Source organism: Pristis pectinata, chromosome 1 (genome assembly GCF_009764475.1).
Source record: "Pristis pectinata isolate sPriPec2 chromosome 1, sPriPec2.1.pri, whole genome shotgun sequence".
NCBI classification, from domain to species: Eukaryota; Metazoa; Chordata; class Chondrichthyes; order Rhinopristiformes; family Pristidae; genus Pristis; species Pristis pectinata.
The window spans coordinates 113,794,367-113,807,651 of record NC_067405.1 but is presented as its reverse complement, the minus strand read 5'-3'; the positions used below and the strand labels follow the sequence as shown (position 1 = coordinate 113,807,651).

At 40.8% G+C, this 13,285-nt stretch overlaps 1 protein-coding gene across 9 annotated transcripts in view; it reads left to right on the top strand.

Moving 5' to 3' along the window:
* The first annotated feature begins 360 nt into the window (after positions 1-360).
* Positions 361-13,285, top strand: part of fbxo34 (F-box protein 34) — a 37,856-nt gene continuing 24,931 nt past the window's right edge. For 4 of the 9 annotated variants that reach the window (XM_052010726.1, XM_052010719.1, XM_052010710.1 and 1 more), the window contains exons 1-2: positions 368-586; positions 720-922. The gene's annotated coding sequence lies outside the window, so the exon portion shown is untranslated. Of the gene's footprint in view, positions 587-719; positions 923-2,361; positions 2,585-13,285 lie in introns of those variants that run through there. The other 5 variants (XM_052010659.1, XM_052010670.1, XM_052010684.1 and 2 more) reach the window with 3 other exon arrangements.

Sequence of the window (13,285 nt, the reverse complement as noted above, 5' to 3'; positions counted from 1 at the left end):
CACGGGTGCTGAGTGACTTGACCGATGTTTCCTGAACTCGCTGTTTTTGATTTAGTTCAATGCCTTCGAATGCTTGTTCAGCAGAAAGAGAAAACTAGTCACTATATTTTTAAAATCACATTGCCAACTCCTCGCTCGGTCCACTAAGCTTTGAGAAGTCCTACCTTGTCTCTCAGCAAGCAAATGCGTGTACTTTTGCACCGCACGGGTGAGACTAGTAGTTGAAGCTGCTGAAAGCCCGCGGCGGGTTTTTGGCTCAGCGACCGGTTTGAACCTAACCGCAAATTCGTATCTCGCGGCAGCGGCAGTGGCCGTGGCCTCGGAACTCCTCAGCGCGCAGCATCCTGGGATATTGGCTGTCTTACGGCCTCAAGTGCGAGGAGGAACGACGACGGTTGAGGATTCCGGGAGGTCGACGACGGTAGCAACAGGACCTAATAGCGAGAAGACCAGCGAGGGAGTTACGCGTGAACCCAGAGAGAATACTGTGGGTGCGAAAGCCACGGAAGAGCCCACCAAGTCCCGGTCCATCTGGTGAATCCTGACTCCGATTCCGAGGGACCGGTACGGAGGGTCACGAATCCAGGTGAGCGGTTTTTTTTTGTAGCCACGTCCCGGATGCGAGCGGCTCCAGAGTAGGGTGCGGTAGGCCTGTGATTCGGTGGAGGCGGGTTGAATTGGTGTAGTTTTGTTTTAAATTCGGGAACTTTTTAATATAGGAAACGCCGAAACACAGCCGGTTAGGCCGCAGCTTCGGGCTCTACTGACAACAGTATCCTGTAAATCGCGATTTGCACAGAACACGGCGGAGATGAGTTAGGGCAACAGCAGCCTTCCCCCTCTGACTGCTGAGATCCGAATTGAGGCACTGCGGGAAAAGCTGAGCCCCGAAAATCGACCTAAACACCGTTAGGTCCATTAGGTCAGTTTGAGACAAGTATTTACTAATTAATAACCTACGCTTTCGCTTCCCATTTTTGTATGTTTTGGTGCTTTTGTTAAAAAAATTAGATTTGTAGTTACACACACAAAATGCTGGAGGAACTCAGCAGGTCAGGCAGCATCTGCATAGACTTTATTTCTCTCCACAGATGCTGCTTGACCTGCTGAGTTCCTCCAGTATTTTGTATTGCTCCAGATTCCAGCATCTGCAGAATCTCTTGTCCAGATGTGCAGTTAGTTTCCAATCTCAGTTTAAAACTAAACTGTATGTTTAAAAAAATGTACATCTCAATTACAATTTGTGCTGATTGTTTCCATTTTGATGATATTACACTTCATTTTAGTTGAACTGGGTGTTCTTGGTTTGAGTTTTGGTGAAGGGAAAGTAAGATCCATGGTTTGACGATATGTCCACCTTACCCCATTTGTTGATAATTGTCCATATGTTCCTGAACTAAATGTGTCTAGTCTTCAAAGAAGGCTGTTAAAAATTGCAATGTGTTTTAAAAAAAAGGAAAAAATATATACATATCGTACAAATTTATAAATATGTGGGTGTTAGCCTGGTACTCTATCACTCTTTCTAAGTTTTTATTAACTTTCCTCTTCCTGACATCTTGTACAGCAATCTTGCCGAGGTGGCTATTCTTTTCATATGTTTACATGCAACTAGAAGATTGTGTTTGAGTTTCATAACCATGTAATCTAGACTAACATTTAAATGCATACTGAGGCAGTGTGTTGTAATTGAAGGGAATCATCCTTTAGCTGAGATGTTAAGGTGAAAATCCTATGTCAACAAGGAAAAAAGGCTAGTGATTTGGCCAGCATTCCATCCTGCTGGCACCAAAAAAAAATGTAAATTCATCTTGCAAGTGTAACACAGAAACTGCATTTGTTTACATGATGGTCCAAAAGTAATTCATTGTGTGAAAGTCTTTGAAATTTTAGAATGCATATAATGTGAAAATTTTGACAGTGAATGCTACTTTATTTTCCTGTGGAAGGATCACACCAGTTAATCCCTAAGTTCCCATTTTCTAATTGGAGTCCGTGGATAGCGACCACTTAAACATTTTTCTTTTCTAATTTAGAGAGACTGAGGTTAATGGAACATCCAAATGTTACCCATGTAAGACCACAAATTTGGTGCCTAAACTGGTAATTCAGCCAAGCTGCCTTGCATATCACAAATTAGTCATTTGAACCCTGAAAAGCGGTAGTGTTATCATAAATCCTATCCTTCCAAATGTCAAGCAGTGTTGGACAATATGGATCCTGGAAGTACAGGGCAGTTGGTTGCTCTTTTGTTGCCTTGCGTATTTTATCCAAGCATAGAGAAGGCAAGAAAGCACATATTTAGCCATGTGCATGACCTTTGAACATCTGCAAACTTATCCTTTTGGATTTTCTTTGTAGTAGTATTGACAGTGATCTGAAATAAATCTGTGGCTTACCGATGTTGGAAACCTCAAAAAGAAACCGAAAATGCTGGAAGTATCATGTCGGGCAAGTACAGAAACAAAGTTAAGGTTCCTGATTGGTTGACCTTTCATCATAACTGATTAAAAGCAACTTAAGTGAATTCATTGCAGAAGCTTCATGTCACTTTAGGCCATGAATTTGAGTAGCAATATTAAATCTATTGGTAACACTGCATTATAGGACAATTAGCCTCGAGTTGATAAGATTCATTGTCAGCTGTCATTCAGTTGTTAAGTCTTGACTCTAAGAAGGTTGTAAATTAAAGTTGCCATTCTGGAGACTGGAACATAAACATTTGCACTTTCAGCCATTCCTTTAGGTTTGGGCAGCTTTAATTTTGTTTGGAAGTGTATCTCTGTCAATTTGTTTCACTTCAGTTCTGTAGTTTTGAGGGTTTAGAAAAGGCTTTTTTAAGATTGTTGATTCATTGGCAAATAAGCCCATAATTGGCAAACCAACGTTTGTGTTTTAGCAATTTAAGGTGAATATGAATCAGTGGGAAACTGGATTTATATTTTATATCTGGCACTGACGCACAATGTTGCACAGCTGTCTAACGTGTGAAATCAAAAGGTGTTCTTGGCTCATGGTACTTTTTTTGATCAGTATTATTTATACCTAGTTTTCAGGTTTCTTCTTGTAGGATTTAAATATATGAACAAATGTGATTATAGAATGAGAGATGTGGGTCCAATATAAAATATCTGTTGGAAGTGAATTTCAGAATTTCCATTTGGTTGTATGTATAATCAAAATAAATATAAAATAACTTTTGAAGTGCTTGACAATAATTCAGTCATTTAATGGAATTACTACATTGATATAAGCCACCTGTCTTCTATCTGAAAACAAACTACTTGAAATATTTAATATCTGTGCAGTGAGAAACTGGGTAGATTCTTCAACTTGGTGACCTTTCGTGAAACCTGCTGAAAGATAATTGACCTGCAACGCTAATGTATAATCTGAATATTTTCGGTATTTTTTGTTTATTACAGATTGCTTGTGTTTGTAATATTTTAGTCAAAACTGGGTATGGGAATTGCTGCTAATATATTAACTGGCTTTGAATATTATATTGCTCTGTAATAATTGGTGTGTTGTGCCATGTTTAAAATTGGATGACAGGAGTTCAAGATGAGGACTTTAGACCTCAAGCAATAGCTGGCATCGTAACGTTTAACCTGAAGGATGCAATTTAGAGCGTGTAGTGTGTTTCAGGAAGTGGTGATCCCACAGCTTGATTGTCTGCAAGCATTGAGGAAACCTCCAGATGACTAATATCAGTGCAGACTGGAGGACCAGACAGGTAGTGTTGAAGTTCCCTGAATGAATCCTGCTCTCTTACTAGTTATCTGAAAATTGGAAAAGGGAATGAGAATATGGACAGAACTAATTTCTTTGCACTCTGAGCACACCTGTCTGAGGCTGGAGTGGAAAGTGCAGAAGAGCAACACCATTCAATTCAGTTCTTAGAGGGGGGCATATCCGTATTTGAAGCCACAGTCTTGATTCCATAAGAGTCTGGCTATTTAAAACAAGGAATCCATGAGATGCTGTGAGCCAGCAGCTAGAGAAATGTAAACAACCTCAATCTGTAACTCCATGGCTTGGCATATTCTTCACTCGACCAATATTATCAAGCCTGTTTTGATAAAGATTGCGAAAGGGCTCGAAGATCAAACTTCTGCAGATGCTGGAAATCTAAAATAAAAACAGAAAATGCTGGAAATACTCAGCAAGTCAGGCTGCATCTGTGTGAAGGGAGACAGAACTGGGAAGAAGATATAAAAAGCTTGTTAAGCTGCAGGGAGGTTGGGGAAGCCTGACTTGCTGAGTATTTCCAGCATTTTCTTTTTTTATCTTAGATTGCCAAAGTGCTTGATGAGAGCAACATCAGGCATCCTTAGAGCAATACAGCACGGATACAGGCCTTTTGGCCCAACTAGTCCATGACGATCATGGTGCCCACCCAGCTAGTCCCAATTTCCTGCGTTCGGCTCATATCCCTCCAAGACCTGCCTCTCCATGTACCTATTCAAATGCAGCTTAAATGATCCTATTGTACCCGCCTCAACCACTTCTGGCAGCTCATTTCATATACTCACCACCCTCTGCGTGAAAAAGTTGCCCCTCAAGTCCCTTTTAAATCTTTCCCCTCTCACCCTAAACCTATGCCCCCTAGTTTTGGACTCCCCTACCCTGGTGAAAAGACTGCTGCCATCCACCTTATCTATGCTCCTCATGATTTTATGAACTTCTGTAAGATCACCCCTTATTCTCCTATGCCCCAAGGAATAAAGACCTAGCCTGGCCAACCTCTCCCTGTAACTCAGACCGTCTAGTCCTGGCAACATCCTCATAAATCTTTTCTGCACTCTTTCCAGTTTAACCACATCTTTCCTGTAACAGGGTGACCAAAACTGTACATGGTACTCTGAATGTGGCCTGATGAGATGTGAGCCAAGTAAAGCTACTTCTGTGCTAAAGAATAGACAACAAGCATTAGGCAGAGCTAACCGTTCATACAACCAATTGATCAAATGACCTTACTCTTGAGATCCCCACCATCACAGAAGCTAGTCTTCAACCACTCTACGTGAAATCAAGGATTGGCTGAGAGCAATGCATATAGCAAAGGCTGTCATACCAGACAATATCTAAGCTGTAGTAATGAAGACCTATGCCCCAGAACCTGTTGTGCCCCTAGTCAAACTGTTCCAGTACAGTTACAAAACTTGACAAAGAAAAAGAACTAATCCTATCTGGCTAATTACTTTCCCATCAGCGTACTCTCATCAGTAAAGTGATGAAAGCTTTTGTCGACAGTGTTACCATATCATACTTATTCACAAGTAATTTACTCAATGGTGCCAGTATGGTTTCAATAGGATTACTCCAAACCTTAACAAAATCTTCATCCAAACAAGGATCAAAGAGTTGAATTCTAGAGGTGAGGTGAGAGTGACTACCCTTGATATCATGGGAATATTTAACCAATTCTGGTAAAACTGAAGTCAATAGGTTTCAAGGGGAAAAGTTCCAGCAGCAGGAGTCATCCCTTGCACAAAGGAAAATGGTTGCTGTTGCTTGTGGTCAATTATCTCAGCCCCAGGATGTGGTTGAAGGCGTTTCCAGGCAGTGTCCTCTGCTCAACCATCTTTGTTAAATTGGTAAATTTGTTTATTATTGTCAGATGTATTGAGGTACAGTGAAAAACATTGTTTTGCATGCCATCCATATAGATCATTTCATTGCAACAGTGCATTGAGGTAGTACAAGGGAAAACAATAACAGGATGCAGAATAAAGTGTTACAGTTGAGGAGAAAATGTAGTGCAGGCAGACAATAAGGTGGAAGGCCATAAAGAGGTAGATTATGAGGTCAAGAGTCCATCTTATTGTAATAGGTGACCATTCAAATAACCTATCATAAGGTCAGATGGGTATATTCACCAATAATTGTGCAATATCCAATTGTCATTTGTTCAGCAAATGAAGCAACCCATGCTGCCGAAAACAAGACTGAGGCAACGTTCGGGCATGGGCTGATAAATGGCAAGTAGCATTTGCGCCACAAAAGTGCCAAGCAGTGATCATCTCCATCAAGGAGAGAATCTGACCACCTAATCTTGTCATTCAGTGGCATTATCAGCATTATCAGCATTCTGGAAGTCATCATTGACCAGATGTTAAACTGGCTGAATCACATAAGTAATGTGGTACAAGAATAAGTCAGAAGCTGGGCTTTGTGGTGGGTGACTCGCCTTTTGACACCTCAGAGCCTTTTCACTTTTAGTGTGTAGGTGAGAGATACAATCTGGGGAGGAGTTGATGGGAATATCAGGAGAATAAAATAGTTAGCATAGGCTTGGTTTAGATATGGATGGTCGATGGCTGGTGAAGATTTAGTGGACTGAAAAGCCTTTTTCCAAGCTGTATTTCACTACGGCTACCCATTTGATTGATGACCCTAAACATTCATTCCCTCTGCCACTGGGGCATAGTGACGGCAGTGCATACCATTCTAAAAGTGTATTGTAATTGCACACTCAGGCTACATCATCAGCATTTCCCGTAGGTGCTTTGCAACTTCTGCCATCAAGGACAAGGAGAATAGACATCAAAAATGCCACCATCTGTGGGTTCCCCTCCAAGTCACGCACCATCCTAAATTGGAAATATATATTTGTTGCTCCTTCATTGCCACTGGGTCTAAATCCTGGAACACCCTGCCCATTAACACCATGGGAGTACCTTCATCAGAAAGACTGCAACAGTTCAAGAAGGTTCCTCACTCTTCTCAAGGGCAATTACGAATGGGCAATAAATGCTGGCCTTGTCTCGATACCCAGCTTCTGAGAAATGATGGTGGGGTGGGTGGGGGAGAGTTACTTCCCTTGTAGCAGAGTCAGAGTTGCAACTGTGTTGCTGCAGAACATCGAAGATGGTGGGGTGTGCAGAATGTACAGCCATCGGGCATTGGTACTGTTATGAACTATGACCAGGGGTAGAAAGGAGGATGAGCATGCAGATTTCAGAGCTTTAAGGATGAGATTTAAAGGTAATAACTCAGGGTTAGTAATCTCTGTATACCTGACAGTTTTAGATTCTTAGGACACTGTGACTGGTTCTTAGGGAGTTGACACCTGCACAAGATGGGTGGATTGAATCTCAACAGACTCTGATCAATATACTTGCCAGTAAGTTTCTCAAGTGTCATTGGGGAAGGTTTACACCAGGTTGACAGGAACATGAATTTAGCAGCTTTCAGAAGAGAGGAATAAAATTTGGATGCACAAAAAGGTGGTTAGCATGTAAGTATGAAATGTAGATAAAATAATTCAGAAATTAGAGAAAAAGATGACTGGCAAAAATAAATTTTTTTGTGCTTAATTGTATACATGAGTTGGAAATGCAAATAACCTCGAATTTCCAGTAACAGGGAAATAGTTTTTAAGAGGAAGCTGAACGTGCATGAGGGAATAGGAATAGAAATTTACACTAATGAGTTTAGACAAGAAAATGTTGAGTGGAGCAAAAATACCAGCATGGATTTGTTGGGCTGCATGGCCTTTTTCTGTTCCACCTATTATGTGCAAAGTAGTTCAGGAAATAAAGACCATGAACTGAGGATACAGATGTATATGTTGAAGTACGAAATCATGTGCATTATTGGAACATGACTTAAAGATTGGCTTCTTACTGCATTTTCAAATGAGATAGAGAGACGGCCCAGTAGAGTGTTTTGTTCAAAAATGGGGGGTGGGGGGAGTTAGATGTGAGAAGGGATGATATTTTAGAAAGAACAAATGATGCCTTATGGGTTCAACTGGGGGGGAAAAAAAAGGGAGAATCAGTTTTGCCAGGAGTTTACTATATACCCTCAGTCAGCAGAAGATAGAAGAGCTGACATGTAAACAAAAGTACAAGGCGGCTATAATGAGGGATTTCATTTGACATAATATTAATTGGGATCTCAGCAGGGTAAAAGGGACATAACTTGCAGAATCTGAAAAGCATTCAAGAGAATTTTTAAATCATTCCATTGAAAACCCATTGAAAGAGGGGTTGATTCTGGGCTTCGTTTTAGGAAATGAATGTGGGGCAGAGAAAATAGTGATGGTATGAGGGCGTATATTAGATTTAACAAAATTATGGAAATGGGGCAAAGACCTTAGTAGTTAATTGAAAGAAGGCCAATATCATTAGGATGAGTTTATGATTTAACAAAAGTGGACTGGAACCAGCTACTTGATGGGAAATCAACTTTGAAGCATTGATGAAGAGGATTCAGTCCAGATATGGAAAACGAATAAAACTGCAGGTGTTAGGATTTGAAACAAAAACACAAATGCTGTAAAAACTTAGCCAGTCAAGCAGCATTGGGAAATTGAAAGCCATTATAATATTTTGGGTTAATGGCTCTTCATCGTAACTGGGGAAAGAGTGAAGTTTCTACAGTTTTCAAAGCGGAGCTGGAGGGAGGAGTGAGATGCAAGATAAAAGAGCATATTGAGATAGGTTAAGACCACATCATGGCTCAATGACTACCGACCAGTGGCTCTGACATCCACCAGCATGAAGTGCTTTGAGAGGTTGGTCATGGCACGCATCAACTCTAGCCTACCAGACAACCTGGACCCATTGCAATTCGCCTAGCGCTGAAACAGGTCTATAGTGGATGCCATCTCCCTGGCCGTACACTCAGCTCTGGAGCATCTGGACAGTAAAGACACCTACGTTAGACTATTGTTTATTGACTACAGCTCTACCTTCAATACAATAATCCCAAGTAAGCTTGTCGCCAAACTCCGAGACCTAGGACTCGACGCCTCCCTTTTAACTGGATCCTTGACTTTCTAACAAACAGACCGCAATCAGTGAGGATAGGCAGCAATACCTCCAGCACATTATTCTCAACACTGGTGCCCCACAAGGCTGCGTCCTCAGCCCTCCACTCTACTCCCTATACACTCATGACTGTGTGGACAGATTCTGCTCTAACTCCATCTACAGGTTTGCAGATGATACCGCCATTGTAGGCGGTATCTCAAACAGCGATGAGGCAGAGTACAGGAAGGAGATAGAGAGCTTAGTGGAATGGTGTCATGACAACAACCTTTCCCTCAATGTCAACAAAACAAAAGAGGGGGCAGTGTACATGCACCTGTCTATCAATGGTGCTGAGGTCGAGAGGGTTGACAGCTTCAAGTTCCTGGGAGTGAACGTCACCAACAGCCTGTCCTGGTCAAATCATGTAGAAGCCACGGCCAGGAAAGCTCACCAGCACCTCTACTTCCTCAGGAGGCTAAAGAAATTTGGTTTGTCCCCTTTGACTCTCACCAACTTTTACAGATGCACCATAGAAAGCATCCTATCTGGATGTATCACGGCTTGGTACAGCAACTGCTCTGCCCAGGACCGCAAGACACAGCCCAGCACATTACGGACACCAGCCTCCCCTCCTTGGACTCTGCCTTTACCTCTCGTTGTCTTGGTGAAGCAGCCAGCATAATCAAAGACCCCACCCACCCGGGACATTCTCTCTTCTCTCCTCTTCTATCGGGTAGAAGATACAGGAGCCTGAGGGCACGTACCACTGGACTTAAGGACAGTTTCTACCCCACTGTGATAAGACTATTGAACAGTTCCCTTATACGATGAGATGGACCATGACCTCATGATCTACCTTATTGTGACCTTGCACCTTATTGCACTGCACTTTCTCTGTAACTCTGACACTTTACTCTGTACTGTTATTGTTTTTACCTGTACTACCTCAATGTCCTCTGTACTAACTCAATGTAACTGCACTGTATGATGAATTGACCTGTATGATTGGTTTATAAGACAAGGTTTTCGCTGTACCTCGGTACAAGTGACAATAATATACCAATACGAATCAGATGATAAGGAGCATGAGTTACTGACTAGCAAGGCGTTTTAAAGAAATTGGGTGAGAAAAGGACATAGCATAATAATAGGAAATGTTGAGAGAGCAGTTTGCCTGAAATTGGAAGATTCAGTGTTCATTCCAGAAGATTAAAAAATGCCCAGGTAGAAGGTAAGATGTTGATATGAGAGACTGCAGATGCTGGAAATCTGAAGCAACGCACACAAAATGCTGGAAGAACTCAGCAGGTCAGGCAGCATCTATGGAGGGAAATGAACAGGTCGAGATCCTTCATCAGGACTGGAAAGAAAGAGGGCAGATGCCAGAATAAAAGGGTGGGGGAAGGGGGAGGAGCATGAGCTTCACTCCATAGATGCTGTCTAACCTGCTGAGTTCATCCAGCATTTTGTGTGAAGATAAGATGTTGTTCTACTAGTTAATGCGAGCTTTGCTATTTGCATTGGAGGAGTTTGCAGACAGACGGGTCAGACTGGGAGTGGGGATTGAGAATTAAAGTGGCTTTTAACAGGAAGTGCAGGATCTTCCTGCAAAATTTCACAAGATGACAGGTTCCTTGTATGTATTCCCTCTTGTAGGATGATTCAGTAGTAATTTTTTTGTTGGCTATTCCACATATGTTTTTCTGCTGTGTTGATCAAGAATATTCCTGAGGGACTGGGTTATATTTCAGTTGCAAAGTTTTATCTTATTAATCCTGTGTTAATTACCGTAGACAATCTTCTGTGGTAAAGGTGCTACTTAATAAATGTTGCTCTGTTTTAAGAATGCCCTTGAAGCTATTTTTTCACGTTACTGGATTTGTACTTGATGGTATTTCTGTCCTTCAGCTTTGAATATTGAACTTTTCAGCGCATTAAATAGCTGCGCAATCTATTGCTAACAATTACTACATAGAGATGCTGCAAATATTCAGCAGATCAGGTAGCAGCTATGGCCAGGGAAATGGAGTTAAATTTTCAGGCAATGATTTTCCAAGAGAATTGAAACAGTAGCTGTAGTATTTTACTTTTGGATTATTGTTTATTAATAGATTATGACTTCTAGGAATGTTCATTTTATAGGAATCTTTCATGGCTTAAATAGAAAAACTGAAAATGTTGATGCTGTTTCTCTCTCCACAGATTTTGCTTCTCTGCTGAACATGTCCAACATTTTCTGTTTTTATTGCAAATTTTCAGCATCTGTAGTATTTTGCTTTCATGTTTATTTACTGGCTTTTTGCAGCGGCAAAATTAAAATTTCCCTGAAAGTTCTATTCTGGAGTGATTTTTAAGATACTAACAAAGGGATGATTATTTTTGAGAATCATTCAAATAAAATCTCTTGAGAAAGTTGATGGGAAAAGGTACTGTAATACGTTTGTTCAATGGTAGAATCGAGCACAGATAATCTGTTTTCATCCTTGGTAATTCTGTTTATCTAACTGAAGGGGCTCTTTTAGAAGAGTTCTATTGAATATATTATTACACTTTGGGAATAGATTCCAAAAAATGGGAGTTTCTTTTATAAAAAGTATACAATGAAGTAAGATGTTTGAGACTTGTTGTTAAAATAAAGCACATGACAATAAAGGAAGTATGGCAGCACTGATAGAGCTGCTTAGTGGTCAGAAAACAGCAGTCTTTTATACTACATCTGTACTGCTCTGGAGCAGCAAACAAGTTGCTGGAGGAACTTGGTCAGGCAGCATCTATAGAGGGAAATGAGTCCAGATGAAGGGTCTCAACACAAAACATCGACTGTCCATTTCCCTACACAGATGCTGCTTGACCTGCTGAATTTCTCCAGCATCTTGTTTATTGCTCCAGATTCCAGCATCTGCACTCTCTTGTGTCTCCAGTCTTTTATGCTTGCATTTCTGCTGACTGTAAAATAATAGTGTCCTCTAAATGTACATATTCAAGCTGTTCTTCACCTGTAAAATAGGTAAATGATTTCGATAACTGTAGAAATATAATATACTTTTGAAGTAAGAAATGGGGTTATCATCTATCTGAAATGCTAGCTTATCTATTCTCTTAAAAGAGTCAATAGATCTGTTGAGTGTTTCCAACATCTCCACTCTTTTCTCTGTTTACAGCAGTTTCAACAATTGAAAAATTCTATAAGCGATTACAGGTAGACATGGATTGAGCAGCTGAAATTTAACTTCAAAAAATGAGGTCATGCATTGTAGGAGGAAAAAGTGGAAGGCATGTGCATTACATTTATAAACTTTAAAATGATGGGGGTTCAGACACAAAATCGATATTTCAATTATGCTGAGTCACAATGGACATGACTCCTTTTGTTAGACCAGAGGAGGTTAGGAGGTGATTTGATGAAGGTGGTCAAAACTGAAAAGTTTAGGTAAGGTGGTTGGATTACTGGAGGGTGCAAATTATTTGCAAAGAACAATGTTGAAAATAGGGGATTTTTAAATGCAAAGTGTTGTCAGGGCATTAGATGTCCTGTGGGAGAGCCTGTTGGAAGTAGAATACACATTTTTTAAAAATAAGGATGGGACAAGAATATGGGGGAATGAGACAAGAATATGGGGGAATGGGACTGGTTAGCTGATAGTTGCAGGAAATTGTAATAGGATGAATAACTGACTTCTGAATTTTGATCCTTTCTGGTAAGTTTGCAATATTTCTAATAATATAGAGTTAGAATCTTGCCCTTTGGAGCATAATGTTCTTGTTGACCTTCGAGTATCCATGTGCACTAATCCAATTTTCCAGCACTCGGTCTTCTATACTTTAACAATTTAAGTGCTCGTCAAGATACTTTCAGTGTTGTGACAGTCTCTGCCTCCATCAACTTCTCAGGCAGTGTGTTCCAGAAACCAATCTCCTCTGGGTGAAATAGACCTTCCAGGATTTGTTCTAAACCTCCTATTCCTTACTTTAAACCTATGTCCTATGATTTTAGACTCTCCTATTATGGGGAAAAGTTTCTTAGGATCCACTGTATTTATACCCCTCAAACTTTTTGTATACCTGAATTTGGTTCACCCTTTGCTCCAAGGGACGTATAGCCTATTCAGTGTCTCTGCTTAATTCAAGTGTTCCATCCCAGGTAACATCCTGGTGACATCTTTTGAGGTGATGACTAAGATTGAGGGCACAGCAGTACATGTTATCTGTGTGGACTTTAGTAAGGCATTTGACAAAGACACGCATGGTAGGCTGCTCCAGAAGGTTAAGGCACATGGGATCCAAGGCACGCTGGTGAAAGGAGGCAGAGCGTGGTCGTGGAAGGATGCTTTTCTGATTGGAAGTCTGTGACTAGTGATGTATCATAGGGATCAGTGCTGGGACCTTTGTTGGTTGTGAGATATATCAGCAACTTAGATATGGATGTAGGAGATACGATTTTGTAAATCTGTGGATGACACAAAAACTTTTGGTGTTGTGGATAGTGAGGAAGGTTGTCTAAGGCTATAGTAGGATATAGATCT